We start from the raw sequence: 21,027 nt of genomic DNA, 5'->3' as shown, positions 1-21,027 counted from the left end.
ATACATATATATAATGAAAAATTACTCAGCCATAAGAAGAGATGAAATACTGCCATTTGCAACAACATGGACGGATCTCGAGATAATCATGCTAAAGCAAAATAACCTAGAGGGAAAAAGTTGAAAATCACATGATATCATTTATATCTGAGATATAAACCTAAAAGCAATAAACGAACAGGACAAAACAAACAGAGACTCATGTACATGGACTATAGACTAGTTGTTACCATAGAGTAGCTGGTGGAGGGGGTAGGGAAGGTAGACAGGGTAAAGGGGATCAAATATGTGATGACAGAAAGAAATCTAACTATGGGAGGTGAACACACAGTGTAAATATATATATGTCTTACTGTTAAAGTGTATAGACATAACTTATTGGATTTTGTTAACCAATGTCGCCATAAAAAAATTAATTAATTAATTAATTGATTAAAATTTTTCAGATTTTACTCTTCACATTCTTTTTCTTTCAGTCATCTTTTGTTCTTGTGTTTCATAATTTCAAATCTGAAGTTTATGATGGTCTGAACTCCATAGGCAATTTATTTTTCATCCATCAGTCACCATGTCTCCCTTAGTTCACTTATTAGAATTTTATAATTTTATGTTTCCTGGACTGAATATAAAGTATAAATTCAAACCTCAAACCTTCATTAAGGCAGACCTGTGATCAAGGATCCAACATCAAGATAGAGAAATCTTTTTTTCATACAGTTGGCTGAGTTTCTGTTTCATATGATCTTATCATTGAGGCTTTAGCTGTTTGAGGATCCAAATTACATGTAAGTATTTCAGTTCTCAATCCTCCACTTTTTTGGGCCCAAGCTCATATTTCTTAACCCTCTTAGGATTGGTAAAATCCAATATTTGAATTTGTTAAAATTGGCAAATGATTTCAGGAGCTTGTAGCTTTAGTGCACTCTTAAAAACTTTTTATTGCTTACTTTGGTTTTTGGGCTTCTACAGATTTGTCTTAATTCCTTGCTGGTTCAGAACAAAGTTTAAGTTTTTGTTTTTGCTTTGTGTTTATTTTTACATTTTCCAGTATTTCTATGTGTTTTATAGATAAATAATTTATCAAGATATCATGTGTGCCATGTTGGCAGAAATATAATCTAATGTCTATATCTATATCTATATCTATATCTATCTATCTACATCTATCTTTATCTATATCTATCTATATCTACATCTATCTATATATATGTGTATAGATAGATAGATAGATAGATAGATAGATAGATAGATAGATAGATATAACATCTATGTTATATAGGGCCATGTTATAGTGTTTATATACAGGGAAAGTCTCCAGTATTGGATGTGAAATTAGATATTGTTAGACAGGGTAATCTGTCTGAATTTAGGCAAAGGATCGCCTCACTAAAGGTCTAACACTCAGTTTGGAAGAGAGCTGAAATTCTCGGCTAAGAGAATCAACTGGTAGTAACCCAGTTAGTGGCAATTCCTTGAGGTGTTGAATATAGTGTTTTAAGAGAGAAAGTTTAGATTAGATAGATGATAGATAGATGATTACATTGATAGAAAGATAGATAGATAGATGATAGATAGATAGATAGATAGATGATAGATAGATAGATAGATAGATAGATAGATAGATAGATAGATAGATGGATAGATAGATGGATGATAGATCAAAAGTGTTTGTTAACAGGGAAACCATCAGAAGACACACAACAAAATATTATGAAGAGTTCAGGCAGACTGGAGGAAGATGCCTAGATCTGAATTAGGGCTTTTCCCTTTGCTCGGGATGTGATCTCAGAAAAGCTACTTAAACTTTCTGTTTTGGTTTTTTCATCTGTGAAATTGAGACAAAAATTATTCATGTTCCATAGGTCTGTTATGCAGATTAGATGAGTTAGTACATATAACTTGCTTAAAATGTTTTTTAGCACATAATTTCAATATGTCTTAGCTATTCTTGTTTTTAACTATTATCTAAAATTTAGTACTATGCAAAATACTGTGGATGAAGAAATAAATGATAGTCCCTGCTCTCAAAGGGTTCAGTCTACTTACTCTCTTGGAAGAGATAATATATAATCTGTACTATACATTGCTTACATGTAAAAAGTGATAATCAAGGTATTAGTATAATAAACAATGTATAGATGAGGCTTAGAGGATGGGTTGATTAATTATTTCTCCTGAGGTGAAATGACGTTGCATAGAGGAAGATCACATTTGGAAGAAGATGATAAATTTGTTTTGTTTCACGATAAATTTAATAGCTTTTTAGAGATAACCATGAGGAAATTAGAAGGTAGCTCTTAAGTTATTTAAGGCATCTTGAGCTCTTTGTAAGCTCGAGTTTTCTGATTCAGATATATTTTCAGTCTTAGATTTCTTTGACACTTTTCTTATTATGCAGAATTAATCACAAGGTGTTTGAGAGGACTCATTAATACTAGACTGAACATAATGTTTGTTCCAAGTTCCCTACAGATTGCCTTGAAAGGGTAAGCCCCACTTTTTATTTTTTTCTTTTATTTTCCATACATCCCCAACCCGAATAAGGTTGAAAAACAACTAAATGCACTATTGTCCTTCTCTTGGATACAAAGGACATGAGAATTCCAGTGAACATTAACTTTCTACTTTATAAAACTGAAGGCTTTGTGCTCAGGATCTGCTCAGGCTTGTCCTTTTAATGTAACACTTGATCCAAACACTTTTATCATTAAAAAAGTAATAATGACTCTGTTATGAGCACAGGAGGTCGGAAGTTTAATGCATGTTAGAGAACAGAAAATTCAGCCGCCACAGCCAATGAATACAGATTTCTTTTATTCTCCTTGCAGTCATCCACTGATTGTTTTTAACACCTTTTTTCTCTCTTCATGATAACCACATATGAGGCCTAAATGAGAGAAGTAAAATTGACCCTTTAACCAGAAATCTTTATTACTTGCAAGCTCAAACAATGATAATGTATACTTCTAGTACTGATCTTAAAGCTCTGTGAGATCTTGCTGAATCATCAAAGATAAATTCCACCTAGAAGCATGTTATTTATCGTATGCTGCTTCTTTGAAATCTGAAAATCTGCATATAATTATAATTGTAAAGTGAAAAGGCAAATTTCACCAACCACTTACATAAATTCATCTCATCACTGCATAGTCAGTCTCATCTGGTATTGATTTCTATTAATTAGAATACCTGATTGACTAAAGTAATTCCATTTCCTGGCCAAGCTCAATGACAACATTTAATCAATAACTACTATACTTTAGGTTTCCTCACGGTAGCCCTCAATTCCTTAAATATGAATAGAACCTTAGAATCGGAAAGGATGTTTAGCTTGCCATGTAAGGAGTAGAGAGGTACCACACCATTAATGTTATGAGAAGAGCAGATTCTGGAAAATAGGAAGTTATGGGATTCTGCCAGGAAATAGGTACTGTAGAGTGGCTACTGGAGGAACTCCAATTTATTTTCCCTACAGACACACCCTAGCTCAGTGGCAAGTCAAAAAATGCAATTATTTCCCAGACTCCCGAAGTTACACATCATACTTAGGACATTTGGCATAACATTTCTTGGGAAATGGTTGAACTCTTGAAGTTCATAAAATGACCTCATGTTGAGAACCCTTAATTTAGAGCATTCTGTATGCCAGAATTGATGTGAGTGCAACATTAAATAGCACATGGTTTTGGCCTCAAGGAGCTTACAGTCAATTGGAGGAGACAGTAAAGTAAGCAGACAATTATAATACAGAAAGAGTTGGGGAAGAATAAAAGATGCAACAGGTATTCATTGGAATTATCTTGGGAGACGATTGAGATAGACTTCCCAGAGAAGGAATGCTCTAGTAACAGCTACTCAAAAACTGAGTAGAAATTAGCCAAGCAAAATTTGTGAAGGATGTGCCCTCAGTAGATAGAAAACAATGTACAATTAGATGAAGCATGTCATCATCATGCAAATTGAGCAATAGAAAGACTATTTCCTTTCTTATATGCTGACTTAGACATGTCTTAATGTGAATAAAAACAAAATACAGTTAGCTATAAAAACAGGCAGTTTACAGTCCAGGATAAGAGGTATTGACATGTAGCCACTGACTCCTGAGTCTGTCAACTCTAAAAGCCTTTCATTCTAGAGAGGTTTTACACATTTCTAAGTGTAGTCATTTGATTTTTATATGATTTTGTAGGTTAGATGGATCAGGTAGTATTATGTCTCCTTTGTAGATGAAAACATTTAGAAACGTATTATTTTCTCTCATGGAGCACATAGCTAATTGCTGGAAAAACTGGCAATAAAAATGACTCATTTCTCCTTTAGTCAGACTTCTGCTCAGTTTTCCTTATAACTCAAGCATCAGCGAGGCATCAACTAAGATAGTCCATACTTTGAAGTTAATGAATTTAGCTCAACCCCTATCCTCTGTGTAGTGGGAGACTCGAGTCATTCCCAGTCTCTCTGAGGATTTTAGAATGAGTGATATGGCTTATGGATTTCCTATGTACTATTACATTTTTCTTGTGAATCGATTTTCCTTTAAAGGTAGTGTATTTCTGGAGGAAATTTCTAACATATTGGGATGCCCTCCTTCTCCTCTCTCCTATGATTATACCTACCCTCAAAGTCTAGTTATTCTCTGGTTTAGATTAGTTTTACTCTATTTTTGTCTTTGTTTCCTGTTAGCCAAATGCTCAGGTGTTAAATGATCAAGTAGCTTACCAAAGCATTCCAACAGCTGTTAAGATTTACTATTTTTTTCACAAACTATATACTCTATAGTTAGTGTTATCTTTCTGAAACTAACGTTTTTCTTTACTTTTCTGAATAAGTTACAAGCCGGACCCCATGCTCATGATCTCTAGATATTACTATATAGGAAGAAAATAAGCTCATTATCTCCCCCTACCTACCATGTCCACCTGACAGCTCCAAGTGTGACCAGATGTTTATTACTAAAATAAAATACCAATTTTACTTTTCATGGAACTACATTTTAATCTACTAAGCCAGTATTATGTTTCCTCTCTCTCTGTCATTATCATCTTTTTAATTTTTTTCACAGACTAATCAATATCTCCAGAATAACAGAATCATCGAAGGAGATAAAAAAGATTTACTGGGGATCCAATTAAACCCCAATGAAAGACCAAAAGTATGTGAAGGCAAGTGGTACAAACAAACAAACAAACAAAAAAGCATATAAATTTATGTCTATGTTCCTCATAAATTATGTCTCAAATTTCTTTCTTTTTCCATATTGTACTATCTTCTGTAGATAAAAGTAAAACACATAAAATATCATGAAGTATCAGGGTGATATTGTAGAAGCTTAATTATTACCTTGGAAATATATTCACTGTATGGATTAAGAAAACTAAAAAAAAATTTAAATAGTTTCTTCAAAGAAACAAAACTGATTTAATAAAATTATCTTATTTTTGTAAAGACTAAAAATCCACAGCTAAGAAGAGCATGATGACAAGTGTCTAGGCAGCCATGGGTGGGAGCATCAGATGAGTTCTGGAATTACTGATCAAGAGGTCCATATACATTAAATTAAGGAATTCTAGAATCAAGAACCAGCCTTCAGGATGAAGACTCTAGAAGAAACTAGGGAAGGAATTCTTAGATTCAGTCAGCTAGATTTCTGTTCAAGGTGAAATCGCAATCCCAAGTCAGGTCCTGAGACAAAAGCTCAGTCATGTGAGAGGAGCTCAACGACTCTGTTGTGAGCAAGATTCACTGTAGCTCTACACACCCCAGATATCCTGGGCTTCTTCTGACCTATCCCCACTTCTGAGGGACAGAGACAGTGTCTGCCTTTTATTCACCAAGACCTCGGTGGGATTAAAACTCTTAAGTGTGTCTGTCTTGTTTGAAAATGAGAGTTACAAAAGGCAGGAACAGAAAATAGGTAACTGATTCTCATGTACAAATTAAGTCAGTCCTGTTAATGAACATCCTGTAATATACTACATTACATTTTTTAGTTAGGTTCAGAAAATTAACTTTCCTGGGACATTTGAGTAATATTTAAGTAAATGGTTCTCTTAAATCATGCCATGTAGTCTACAATGTTCATTTTAGAAAAATAAAAGCTAGCAGATTTTTTGAAGCTTAATGCTTTATAGGGATTCTTTGACATTTTTTTAATATTTAAAAACACTAGAATATTTACTTAATTTTCATTCTGATAAATTTATTTAAAAAAAATCATTACCAGAGATAAATTTCCCCTTCAATTAATGAAAATATTATAATGGAATAAATATTTAGTAAAATCAAATATTACTTCTAAATAAATGAAAAGCAGAAAGTGAGTACTTGTTCAAAATTTGAAATGATTTCAAAATTTCAGCAAATTATTACCATGTCACAGGTACAGAAAATTTAAGTATAGAATATTTTTAGTTGCTTAGAAATATTTTTTTAAAATGTATTCATTCGATTTAATTACAAAGATGTTGTTGTCAATTATTAACCAAACTCATATCAGTATATATCTTTACTATACATATTTGAGGAGAAATGTATGAACTATAGAAATTATAATTAATTTGGTAATTTGAAAAGTGCTATTAAACTTGCCACTTTGGGGGCTGCTGATAGGATCACCTCATTTTGTTATGAAAAGCAAGGATACCTCATCTCTGAGACTGACCCTTTTGTTAAAATCAATAAATTATTAGTCATTTTTTCATTCTGTATTTATATAAAACATAAGCAGTTATTCACACAACTTATAGGTATTAGTATTGCTTTATGACTTATTGTGACATTGGAACTTTAACCAGGAATATCTAGGTATGTCAGCCCTGTGTCCTGAGTGTTTTAATATTCCTCACTCCTTCTCTCTCTTCTTTTCCTCTTTTTATGTATGTTGCAAAAGGTTATGATATTCCACTTTAACTTTTTCAAAGCCCATTACTGGCTTTTATTGCTTAGCTCACAAGTAGTTATATTTAGCCATTTTCTAATTTTAAGACTTTTATTTTCTCCTTCAATTCAATATCTTCATAAACCTGCAATTCAGTATCTCTATGAACTTTACTTTTCCAGGAAAGAAAGAAGAAATAGTTTCTACAATCTTTATGTTCTTTTAATATTAAAATATATAGATTTTTGCACATTTTTCTTAGTACCCTGGGAGAAAGCCCAATTTTTTGTGCTACAACTATTAGAGCTGCATACTATTTGCAATTTTATTATTTTCCATTGTTACTAACCCTATTGCTAATTAATTATTTGCACTGAGTTGTTATTATTATTATTATTCTCAGTAAAGCTCATTATGTAGGAGGGAGAACCTGCTCAGTCAGGTTCTAAAGGAAGGGCACACTCCCTTGAAGCAAAGTTAACAAGGGTTGTAGTTGTTCTTGACCTATTCTCATTGAGGTCAACATTGGTAAGAATGAAGAGACTGGATTTCAAAGGGAGATTGAGACCAGCAGAAAAAAGCTCCTAAAATTTCTCTTAGCCTTTTACTGTGATCGAAGTTATGTCAGTCACAAGCTAAATCTGAATTTTACTCTGAAGTAAATAAGAACACAGTTTCAAGCATGCCCAGGCATGCACATGCACACAGGCATACACTTAGCTTCTAGCCCAATAAAAGATGTGTAGTTTTGTTTTGTTTTGTTTTGTTTTTACATCTCAATAAAGCAATGAAAATATTTTTCAATCAGATGTCAAACTTCTATGCTATAATTTTATGACTTGGAAAAACACATCTATCATAAGACAATATTTTTGAAGATGAGTTGTATACTTAAGACATTATATTTATAAATGTAACACTTAAAACATCTCTATGAACCTTACTTTTCTAGGGAATAAGTTTACTTATTTCACATTTTTTTGAGAAGGATGACACTTAGGTTATGTTTAGAAGGCTGTAGTAAATGTACCATTTGCATTATTCAACATAGTATTTCTAAATGGAAAATAAAACTTAGAATCTTATTATTTATTCATTAATAGTTAGGCTAACCAAAAATTGTTTTACATCATATTCAGATACTTAAATTTTAAATCTTATATGAAGTTCATGTAAACTAGAAAAATAAAGTCAAATTTTATGTATTTAACTTAGTTCCCACATAAACCCAGACTGTCTTTACACACTTGAAAACAAATAAATAAATAAACAAACAGAATAGCGGATATTTTTGTTTCTTTGTATATATTGAGAAATTTATTCTAGTTTATTTGATTCATAAGTAAGTAAATGTAAACTTCACTTGTATACCATACAGGTCATATTTTCTCCATATGGTAAGAGGGGGTCTCTAATTCTTTGTATTCCTAGTTTACCTTCTTCCCTGTATCTCTTTCCATCCATGGTCAACAAGCAGCCCCTGTAGCAACAATGCTCTTGCAATTGTTTGAGATTTGTTTATTTAAGAGTGTATTTTTTAATATTCACATATTTGTCAATCTCCCCAAATCTAAATATCTATCATTTCTCTATCTACCATCTCTATCATCTCTATCTACCATCTCTATCATTTCTATCTTTCATCTCTATCATCTATCTATCTATCTATCTATCTATCTATCTATCTATCTATCTGTCTATCTATCATCTATCTATCATCTATTATAATCATCTATCTTCTCTTCTTTTATGGTGTATTTTCACATATTTTATCTTCATATAATGTGTACTTACCAATATAGAATTCTAATTATTGCATTGTGCAGCCATCTTTTAAATAAAACGGGAGGAAAAACATAGTTAAAAACAGAAAATACATTTATACTAGCTTTTATATTTACCACGTGATTATGTTTACCAGGGCTCTTTATTTCGTTATATGGCTTTAAACTCTTATTTAAATGAAAGTGTCCTTTCATTTCTCATTTAAATGAAAGTGTCCTTTCATTTCAGCCTGAGGACCTCCTTACAGGGTAGGTCTGCTAGTGAAAATTTCTTCCATTGTTTTATTTATCTGAGAATGTCTCGATTTCTCCTTCATTTTTTAGGATGGCTTTGCCAGATATTGAAATCTTGGTTGGCAGTTTTTTCTTTCAGCACTTCAAATAGAACTGTTAAAATAGAATATAGTCACCCCACTGTCTTCTAGCCTCCACAGTTTCCAGTAAGAAATCAGCTGTTAATTTTATTGATCCTCAGTGTGTGATGAATCACATCTCTTGTTGTTTTAAAGATACTTTTATTGTCTTTGTTTTTTGGAAGTTGGATATGGGTCTAGGTGTGGATCTCTGATTTTATCTTACTTTGAATTTGTTGAGCCTCTTGTATAGGTAAATTAATGGTTTTCATCAAATCTGGGAAGTTTTTGATCATTATTTTTCAATATTCTTTTTGTTCTTTTCCCTTTGCTTTTCCTCGAGGACTCAAGTTATACATGTGTGGATAGATTTGATATTGTCTCTCACATCTGTAAGACTCTTTTTTATTATTTTATTTTCTGTTTTTTCTATTGGATAATATCGATTGAGCTCAAACTCTGTTCTGCTCTCTCTGGAACCATAAATGTAGGCTTTAGTTTTTAAAGTTACTGGTGATGAGGGAACTAGGTTAGGTTAAAATGCCACAAAGCTTGCTTACAAAGAAATGCTGTCTTTTTATTTTATTTTATTCATTTAACTAAATGCTCCCTGGGTTGCTACAAGCCTTAAGTTGTTTTCCAGAGTTCAGACAAAATTGATTTTAACATTTTTCTACTCATTTTTTTCATTGATTTTTATAGAGGGGCAATTTTTTAGGGTGTCCTTACTCTGCCACTTAAGTTGGCATGACCTTAGATAATATACTTGCCTTTATTTTTGAAGACTCTTTATGCTAGATATGGAATTTGGTTTGGCATTTTTCTTAGTATCTGAAAGATGGATTCAATGAGAACGATGATTGTTGTTTTTAGAGTCCACAGTGATCTATTTTTTTTCTCATTTATGTCTTTTTTATCCTCTGAGTTCTGTCAAAATTATTTATCTTTAGTTTATCTATTTTTGTCTGATGTGGTTTTCTTCATGTTTTGGGAAGTTTGCTGAGCTTATTTATTTGTTAGTCCTTTTGCTATTGTCCCATAGAATCCTTAGGATCTGTTCATGTTTTTCTTTTCCTCTTATTTTTTAATTTTATCATTCTTATTATTTATTCTTTGTTTATTACTATTGACCTATTTTCAGGCTCATTAATTACTTCAATTACTTCTATGTTTCAACTATTAAATCCATCCAGTGAAATTTTTTATTTCAAAAATGTGTTTTGATTTTATGAAATATTTTATTTGTTTTTATATATAGTTTGATTGCTGATATTCCTCTATATTTTAAAATTAGAGACATGTGTACTATTATGATTATGATTGTGATTATTAGTAAAATTTCTTACCTCTCTGAGTTTTGTTTTCAAAATGCCTTTAAAATTCTTGATAGATAATTTCAATATCTGACTTATTTGGAAGTTTGTTTCTGTTAATTTTTTTTTCTTCGTGAAAGGATCATATTTTCTTGGTTGTTCATGTTCTGAATAATTGTACTATATACTAAACATTATGACTATTTTGCTGTGAAAGCTTTATTATATATTCCTCCAAAGAGTGTTGTTTTGTTTTAGTGGCCAGTTAACTTGATTAGACTCAGACTGAAAACTCTGTCCTGCCTCTGGTAAATAGCAACGTGAACATTTGTTCAGACTCTTTGCAGTGTGCTGCGTTTATGTGTTCTGCCAGTCAGACATGGGTAAGATGCATGCAAATACACACACACACACACACACACACACACACACATGCACACACACACACAGGCACACAATGTGAAATTGTTATTTTCTTAATTCCCTTTTTTTGTTTTGTTTTGTTTTGTTTTAGATTTGTCCCATTACTTTCCAGTGACTTATGCTTCAGGATTCTTCCTTTGGACCTTCTAACCAGAAAAATAATAAGCTTTCAATACTTTTGTTTTAACAACCTCCCATGTCATGACAGTGACTGTCCACAGATCAAAGCCAGAGATAGAGGAGATTAACTCCATATTCAATCCTTGCTTGCTTCATATTGTTATATGCTTCAAAAATCTTTTTGATAAGGCAAGATTTTTCTTGCTCTCTCTCACTACTCCTTTCTAAATTATACTGGAAGTTCTAGCTAATGCAAGAACTTAGAAAAATAGAGGGAATAAAAGGAATATAAATTGAGAAGGAAGAAATATAACTGTCTTTGTTCACAGACAACATGTTATCTATGTGGGAAATGGAAAAAAAAAATTGACATTAAAACTCCTGAAAATAGTAAATAATTAGAGCAAAGTTGCAGGATTTAAGATTAATATATAAAAGTTGATTGTATTTTTATATACAATAAACAAGTAGAATTTGAAATTAAAAACACAATACCATCTATGGCCATGCCACCCTGAACAAGCCCAATCCCATCTGATCTTAGAAGCTAAGTAGGGTCGGGCCTTGTTAGTACTTGAATGGGAGACCACCTAGGAAGACCAAGTGCTATAGGCATAAAAAAATAAAAAATAAGATATCGTAAGCTGACAAGGTCCTTGCAATTTGTGAGGTCAACCAAGGGTTGCCTCGCCTAAAAAAAAACAAAAAAAAAACAAAGAAAACAAACAAAAAAACCCACCTACATTAGCACCCCCCGCAATGAAATAATTAGGTAGACATCTTTACATATAGATGTATATGAGAAAGACTATAACACTCTGTTGAACAAAATAAAATAACTAAATAAAAGGAGAGATATCCCATGTTTGTGGATAAGAAGAATCAATGTTGTTAGAGTGTTTTTTCCAACTTGATATATAGGTTTAATGCGATCCTAATAAAAATTGAAGCTAGCTATTTTATGAATATCAACAAACTGATTCTAAAACTTGTGTGTAGAGGCAAAAGGCAGAGAACAGCCAATACAATATTGAAGGAGAGGAATAAAGTTGGAAGATAGACACTAATCAACTACAAGACTTCTATAAGTTTACAGTAATCAAGACAGTGTGATGATGGGGAAGAATAGACAAATAGATCAATGGAAAAGAACAGAAAGCCCAGAATGGGTCCATATAAATATAGTCAGCTAATCTTTAATGAAGGAAAAAAAGCACTAAAATGGAGAAAGATAGTCTTTTCAAAAAATCTTGTTGAAACAACTGGACATCTACATGCAAAAGAATGAATTTAAATTCAGTCCTTACACCATTCACGGAAATTAACTCAACATGGATCAGAGACTTAAATGTACGATATAAAATTGTAGAATACTTAAAATATAGCATAAGAAAAAACCTAGAAGATCTTGTGTATGGCTATGACTTTTTAGATACAACATCAAAGGCACAATCCATAAAAAAATTGAGAAGCTGGAATCTATTAAAATTAAAAACTTCTCTGCGAGACAATGTAAAGAGTAAGAAGACAAGTCAGACTGGGAGAAAATATTTGCAAAAGATAATTCTGTTAAACTGTTATCCAAAATATCCAAGGAATTATTAAAATTCAACAACAAAGAAACAAACAACATAAATTAAAAAATTAGCCAAAGACCTGAACAGATACCTCACCAAAGAAGATATATACATGGTAAATAAGTACATTAAAAGACACCTCATATTATTAGTCATCTGGGAAATGCAAATCCAAACAACAGTAAGATGCCATTATACACCTATCAGAATGACCAAAGTCTAGAATATTGGTAACACCCAATGATGGCAAGGATGTGGAGCAATAGGAAATCTCATTTATTGATGATGGGAATGCAAAATGGTATAGCCACTCTGGCAGAATTTGGTAGTTTCTTGCAAAACTAAATATACTTTTATCATATAATCCAGTAATCACATCTCTTGATATTTACCTAATGAAATTTAAAACTTATATCCACACAAAACCCATACTCAGATGTTTATAACAGCTTTATTTATAATTTCCTTAACTTGGAAGCAGCAAACATACCCTTTAGTAGGTGAATAAATGAGTAAAACTGTGCTACATCCAGACAATAAAATATTATTTATCACTAAAAATAAATGAGGTATCGAGCTATAAAAAGATATGAAAGAAACTTAAATGCAGATATCTAAATGAAAGAAGTCAATCTGAAAGGACTACATAGTAGTCCTATATGTATGATTCCAACTACATGACATTTTGGAATAGAAAAAACTATGAAGGTGGTAGAAAGATCAGCAGCTAGTAGGGAGTGGGAAAGGGTGGGATGAATAAGTGGGACACATAGGATTTTTAGGGCAGTGAAAATATTCTGTATGGTACTATAATGATGAATTTATGTCATTATACATTTGTCCAAACCCATAGAATGTGCAATGCAGAGTTAACTCTAATCTAAATTAGGACTTTGCATGACTATGATGTCAATATAGGTTCATCAGTTTTAGCAAATGTACAGTGCTGGTGGAGGATGTTGATAATGGGGGAAGTTGTAGAAATGTGGGGGCAGGGGTTATATGAGAAATCTTTGTACCTTCCTTTCAAGTTCGTTGTGAACTTAAAACTTTTTTAAAATATAAAGTTTTATTTAAAATTTAAGTTAAATAAAAGAAATAAAACTAAGAGTGTTTATTTAAAAATATTCCTGCATTTGTGTACTTCAAGAGCTCTAAAGTAAAGTTCATATTTATTTGATTTTTTGTCTATTTGTTTTTCCAGAATTTACATTTGATATCTGCAGGAAATTTTGTCCATATACTCTTCTCTATAGATAATGTGTTGTAAGGGGTACCTGGGATTTGTTTTACTCGTGTATGGTGAGACACACAGACATGGATGTGAGGGTCATAAGGGGAAAGGTTTGTACTCACAGATCCCTAGAAACAGGAGGCAAGACATACCATGGGGGTAGAGTGGGAGTGGCTGGCATGTGGAGAAGCACAGGGGTTTGTTAGGAGGCAGAGGGAGCAGGATGAAACTGAGGACAAGAGCTTTTATTGTGGTTTGTAGGATGGGCTTCTACAAATGGATCCAGGGACATAGCATGTTCTTAGCTCTCTGATACCTGGCTTGAGGTGATTTTGGAAGCTGGATATTGTAGTCTACAGTGTGAGAGCCCAATAAAGGAGGTGGTAGACATGGTGGATTGATTGGTTCGCTTTATGAAGGTCATACTTGCATGTGAGTCTTTTCCTAACTGTGGAAATTGGCTGTCCCTGGGAAGGGTAGTCCCTCTAGTCTCAGCAAGACTCCAGCTGTCAAAGCATTAGAGTAAAAAGATATACTTAATGCATAGTGGAACCTGCCTATGTATTAATTTTATTCAGGAAGACATTTCGACTTTTGCCCAGTGCTTTTTGTAATCTATGTTAATAATTACATGTGTTTCCTATGCTTTCTTACCTTCGTCCAGTTATCTTGTGTATTTTAAGTCTAATCACATAATTGTTATTATTGAACTATCTTTTGATTTCTGATTATCAACTTCACTTTGTTTCATTTATAATATTATTTCAATTTACTTCTCAATATATTTGCCAACACTTTGAGATTTTATGGAGCGATTTTGCCCTTCAATGTTATTATAGATATTTTATGTAGTTTTTACATCTTTGAGGCATTACTTTTAAAGATTATATAGTAGTTGGACAAGTGTATATGCCATAGTTAATCATTCTTTAATAGTTAAAAATTTATATTGTTTTGAAAAGTTCACATTTGCCTTGTATTTATACAACTTATTTATATGTTTTTCTTTCTGGGATGTGAATTGTTTCTTATATTAAAGTAATGAATATTGTAAAAAGTTTGTATGATTTTATTTTCTTTTGACAATAAGGAATGTGAGTTCATTTTTATTGCCAGTGTTTGTTATTATAGTCTCAAAAAGACTTTTCCATTTTGTTACTGAGCTTTCATAAAAGCATTTTAAAAAAATTTTATCATAAAAGTGTCACAAGCATAGTTTAAAAAATGAAACTTTCTAAGCAGACAAATTAAAAATCAAAAGCAGTGTTTCTTTCACTCTGGAGTGTTAAGGTCTCACTCTTTCTCTCTGAAATGTATGAAATTCTTATCAAAATATAAAATATAATCCCTCTGAAAATACCTTCTCCTGAAGGATGAGAGAGGTTTTCAAGGATATATACATCTACATATCAAATGTTACATAATTTAATAAAAGACTTATGGTTACTTCTGAGTAAAAGAGCTGGAATGCAAAGAGGTATTAAGAATTGAGGGGTAGCAGCCTCAGGTAAGAGAAAGAAACACCCAGATTTCTAGTTAAGTGAAAGAGAGCACAAGGTTTAGTGAAGTACGAAGCATCAAACATCCCTGCCAGTCTGTTGCTCTCAGGAAACACTTGACCTTTCACATACCTCTTTTTCAAAAAATACTTTTTTATTTTTCAATTATAGTTGGCATAAAATATTAGTTTCGGGTGTACAAAATAGTGATTAAACATTTATATAACTTATGAAGTGATCACCCTAATAAATCTAGTACTCATCTAACACCATACATAGTTATTACAATATTACTGGCTATACTTTACATCCCTATGACTATTTTGTAAGTATCAATTTGTACTTCTTAATCCCTTCCCCTTTTTCACCCACTCCCAATCCCCCTCCCATCTGACAACCCTCAAAATATTCTTTGTTTCTATGAGTTTGTTTCTGTTTTGTTTATTTTATTCTTTAGATTCTACATGTAAGTGAAATCATATGGTGTTTGTCTTTCTCTATCTGACTTACTCCACTCAGCACAATATCCTCTAGGTCCATTCATGTTGTTTCATATGGCAAGATTTAATTTATTAGTTATTTATATGGCTGAGTAATATTCCTCTGTGTGTGTGTGTGTTGTGTGTGTGTGTGTGTGTGTGTGTGTGTGTGCATGTGTACCACCTCTTCTTTACCTATTCATCCACTGATGGACACCCAGGTTGCCTCTACACCTTGTCTATAGTAAATAATGCTGCAGTGAACATATGGATGAACACGTCCCTTCAAAGTATTATTTTGGGTTTCTTCAGATAAATACCAAGAAGTGTGGTCAGGTCCTTCAGAACCTTACTAGGTCCTTCTTTGTCTCTTGTTATAGCCTTTGTTTAAAAGTCTATTTTGTCTGGTATAGGGATTGCTATCCCAGATTTTTTTTTTTTCATTTCTATTTTCATAAAATGTCTTTTTCTATGTCTTTACTTTCGGTTTGTGTGTGTCTTTTGATCTAAAGTGAATTTTTTGTAGGCAGCATATGTGTAGGTCTTGTTTTCTTATCTATTCAGCCATTCGATCTTTTGATTGCAACATTTAATTCTTTTTCTTTTGAAGTTCTTATTGATAGATATGCAGTTATTGCCATTTTATTATACACATGTTTAATACATATTTTTTTCTTCTTAAAGAAGTCTCTCCAACATTTCCTGTAATACTGGCTTGGTGGTGATGAACTCCTTTAGCTTTTTCTTTTCTGGGAAGCTCTTTCTTTATCTGTCCTTCAATTCTAAATTATAGCTCTGGTGGATAGAGTAATCTTGGTTGTAGGTCCTTGCTTTTCATCTCTTTGTATATTTTGTGCCAATCCTTTCTGGCCTGTAAAGTTTCTGTTGAGAAATTGGCTGACAGTCTTATGAGAGCTCCCTTGTAGGTAACTAATTGTTTTTGTTTTTCTGCCTTTAATATTATCTCTATGTTTTTAACCTTTGGCATTTTAATTATGATGTGTTTTGGTGTGGGCCTGTTTGGGTTCCTCTTGTTTGGGACTCTGAACTCCCTAAGGTTGTATGTCTATTTCCTTCACTAGGTTAGGGAAATTTTCAGTCATTATATCTTGAAATAGGTTTTCAATTCCTCTCTCTCTCTTTTCTCCTTCCAGTATCCCTAAAGTGAAAATGTTGGTACACTTGATGCTGTCCCAGATGCCCCTTAATTTATCCTAAATTTTTTGGATTTTTTTCTTGTTGCTGCTCTGATTGGATGTCTTCTGTTATCCCATCCTCTAAATTATTGATCAGTTCTCCACTTCATCTAATCTGTTGATTGCCTCTAATGTGCTCTTTATCTCAGATAATATATTCTTCATTTCTGACTGGTTCCCTTCTATGCTTTTTATCTCCAGTGAAAACTTTTTGTTAAAGTTTTCTGGATCTTCACTGCCTACCCTCCAAACACCTCTTTTGATCATTGCTTCATATCATGTCTATAGAAAAAATCACTCTAAATAAAAAAATATATTAAGTAAATTAACATATACTATGATTTAATATTATAATTAAATAATATATTATGGATAGCATGATCTATGATAAAATATTATAATGAAAAATATTTCTCTTACATTGTCTACATGCTCTGACTTTTGTAGCATTTTAGACATAGAAACTTTTTATTTCCAGTTTATTTAAACATATAAAGCAGAGGAGCAATTTTTACTTTGGGGTAGGCTCCAAGGCAATTTTACTTTTGGAAAAATGAAATTCTCCAGTTCTCACCCCTTACACTATTGTCCTATTTATTACACTATTGGAAAAGTCATAAAAGTATACTGGTTAGATACATAAAAGTATGTATCCAAAATAAAAGTATGCTAGTGTTAAATTAATTTTTATTCATTTATTAGAATGAAACATTGGGCAAATTATGTAACCTCATATTGACTTCACTTCCTCATTTGTAAAATGTGGAAAATATTTAACTGATCTGGTATGGTTTTGGTAAAAATTAAAAATGAAAAAATAATTTTGAATTATCAAAGAGGATACATGGCACAAAATAAAGCTTTATTTTAAAAATTATTTCTATGCAATTAAATTTAATAACCTTTTATTCTCTGTGTCTAGATTTGAGTCATGGTTAAGTAAATTTTCCCCATTTATGGGTGCTGGAGGAATTCATTCATGTCCAGATGAAGTTTGTAATTCAGTTTTAGCATCAGAAGAAAATTTTTAAAAAGATGCTATTTCGAGAGTGTGAGTTAAATTTATCATCAGACTTAAAGAGAATTGACACATTTTTGATACTGACTCTTTTAAACTAAGATGGTGGATTGTCTTTCCATTTGTTCATATCTAATTTGTTACGTTTAGAAGAGTTTTTTAATTTGTATTTTAATTGTATTCTAATTCAATATTGATATGAATTTCTGAGTATTTTATATTTTTCATATCTCATTTCTTTTTCTATGATTTATTATTAGAAAAGTATAGTTTTAATTATTTTATAATGGATCCTTAATTTCTTTCTTTTCGTTAAAGATCATTTACTACGTAATGATGAAATTTTAAAATGTGTTTAGACTTGCTTCATGGTATAGTATAATCAATATTCATAAGTATTCCATTTTAAAATTGAAATAGATATAAATTTTTCTATTATCAGATATGGAACTTTTTGTATTTCTGCCAGATGCTAAACTATGTTTGTTAATGATTTAGTCCACATCTCCGATGCCTCACTGAGTTTTTATCTGATAAATCCATCAAGTATTGATATATATGAATAAATACTTTCTATTTAAATGACGGGTATGAGTTCCTTATATCTCTGTCAACACTTATGTCTATATTATTACATATCATAGTTATTTAAAAATTTCACTAGAATATATTTTCTTAAATCTATTTTCTCCAAGTCTGTTTTATCTGATATTAATGTAAACACACGAATTGTCTTTTGGTTAATTTTTGACTTGATTTTATTCTTTTCATCCTTTTATTTTGCTGTAATTTTAAAATTCAGAGAAAATCATCTTTATATTATAATAGAAACAGTTTTTCAAAGAACATTTAATGTGATTTCTAAAATATATAGATTAAATTTCTATCGTAGTATTTTGTAGTTTCTTTTTTCCCCTCTTTTTATATCATCTCTATGATTTCTCATCTCTGGCATACTTTTAGGACTATTTTATTTTATTCACATTTCTTTTCCTTTTGTTACATTTCAAGTTGTATTCCCTGTTTTATCTCTTCTGGAGTTACTGTACAAATTTTAATAACTTTAGCATTGTCTCTGCCCTCCTAAAAACTACATACACCTCAGATGATTAACTCCTTCTCTCTGCCCAAACCATATACTATTGATAGCTGGTATTTTATTTCAGCTTTGTTTTTAAGTCTATTCTTAGAAAACAGTTACTGTTTTATAGTCAAAATATGTCAAATTTACCTATGTGTTTAACAGTTTAACATTTCCTTGTTCTTTATTCTTTCTTGTATCTCAGACCTTCTATCTAGTGATTTCCTTCCTCCTGAGCTTTATTCTTTAGAAGTCTCTTTAATGAGTATCTTATGTAATTAAAATCTCTTGGTGTTTTGCTAATTTGTATGTTTTTATTCACTGTAATTCACTATATATACAATTTAAGGTTAACAGTTAATTTTTCTCATTACTTCTTATGTATTATTTCATTGACTTCTGGTATTTATGGTTGCTTTGAGGAGTCAGTTGCCACACTAATTATTCTTTATTTTTGTATAATGTATTTATATATGGGTTTTTGTTTGTTTGTTTGTTTGCTTGCATAGGAAATTTCTAAACATGTGAACTAGAGTTTCTCTTCATTGTGCAGAATTTTCACCTGTTATTCATTTTGCCCTATTATCTCCATTCTCACTTTATGAAATCCTATTAGATGTATGTTGATTCTTCTATCCAACTCCTATATCTACTTATCTTTTTTATTTATATATGTTCATTACTAGCCTTTCTGCATTGAATTCTGCAGTATTTCTCAGATACATATGACAGCTTACTAATTATCTTTAATGCCATTTGTTATCTGTTGTATCTTTTCCATTGTGTTTTTAATTTTATTTTTTAGAATTCTTATTTCAAGAAACTCTAGTCAATTCTTCTCTAAATCTTCCTATGTTCTGTTATATAGCTGATAAATTTTATTTTGACAAGTATAATTAAACCTATTTACATTTTTTATCTGTTAATTCTAATATCTGCAAAATTTTTTATTCTAATTCTGTATTGAGTTATTTTTCCCAATGTTTGTTCATTTTGTCTTCTTTCCTCAAATGTATTGTGATTTTCCCATAAGCTAATTTTCTTCTATCTATCATTTGTGGAAATTATTGTGGACCCAGAATAAGGGAATCTCCTACCAAAAATGGTTCACTTCCTTAAGCCACCCAGACACTTAGAGGTACTGCAAACCTAAAATTTGTTTAACCTAAATTTTTGGCTAGAGTTATTTAGAGCCATATAGGTAGTATTCATTCTAGCCTTATTTCTATATGAGGCTGAGCTCATTGTCAGGAATTGTCGGAGAATACATTGTTCTCTCTCTCTTTTCTCTTTCCTTTCCTCTATCCAGAGCCAAGATCGGGAAAGGAATGTCTTCTTATAATCTTATTCTGGGAGTAGAGTAGTTTTCTCCAGTTTACCCATGGAACAAATTGCCATTCAGGATCTCGTCTGTAAGTGGAGGTCTCTAACCTGAGCTCTCTCCTATGATAGCTGCTAGCTTTGTCCTCTGCTCCTCTCTTTAGGACCTAACCACTAGGCTACCAGAGATTTTATTTCTTTGTTCTAAAACCTAAGGAAGGTGGGCAGATAAATTAAAAAGTATATTCAGTATAATATTTACATTTTGATGGAACTACACAGTGAGTCTGGGTCTCACTAGACAATCTATGTACTGATGTTTGACATCTGTACTCTGTGATTATATGTTTATCTCTTTAATGAGATTTATTGCTTTCTACATTTACCAGGTACTGCTATCAAAGGATGACTGTTATTAACCCATTTTTTTCCTGTTTATTCATAACTTATTTAACTTAATCTCAAAGCTGTATAGAGAATAGTCAGCTCCACAAACAGCCATCCAGATAGATAAATGAGAGTTGAATATAAATTTTATATCTTAAGACTGTTAGCACTAAGAACAATGAAATAAATGAACATGAAAGTCTACTTCTCATAATATTCTTACTAATTTAAAATTATTATTAATCATTAATAATAGAAAATATTGTACACAGGCTAAAGACTTAAAAAAAAAAACCCTGGAAATTAAAAAAAAAAAATGAAATCCTTACATGCACTATATATAGTTTGCTAGGGCTTTCATAAAAA

The 21,027-nt window shown here is 31.6% G+C and overlaps 2 pseudogenes; one reads left to right on the top strand and one right to left on the bottom strand.

Moving 5' to 3' along the window:
- The window catches only part of LOC105302063, a 184,496-nt pseudogene that overhangs the window by 136,123 nt on the left and 27,346 nt on the right, over window positions 1-21,027 (bottom strand).
- On the top strand, window positions 11,367-11,485 carry LOC111729367 (annotated as a pseudogene).

This window comes from Pteropus vampyrus, unplaced genomic scaffold (genome assembly GCF_000151845.1).
Source record: "Pteropus vampyrus isolate Shadow unplaced genomic scaffold, Pvam_2.0 Scaffold259, whole genome shotgun sequence".
NCBI classification, from domain to species: domain Eukaryota; kingdom Metazoa; phylum Chordata; class Mammalia; order Chiroptera; family Pteropodidae; genus Pteropus; species Pteropus vampyrus.
The sequence above is the reverse complement of the archived record's forward strand: the minus strand, read 5'-3'. Positions and strand labels throughout refer to the sequence as shown.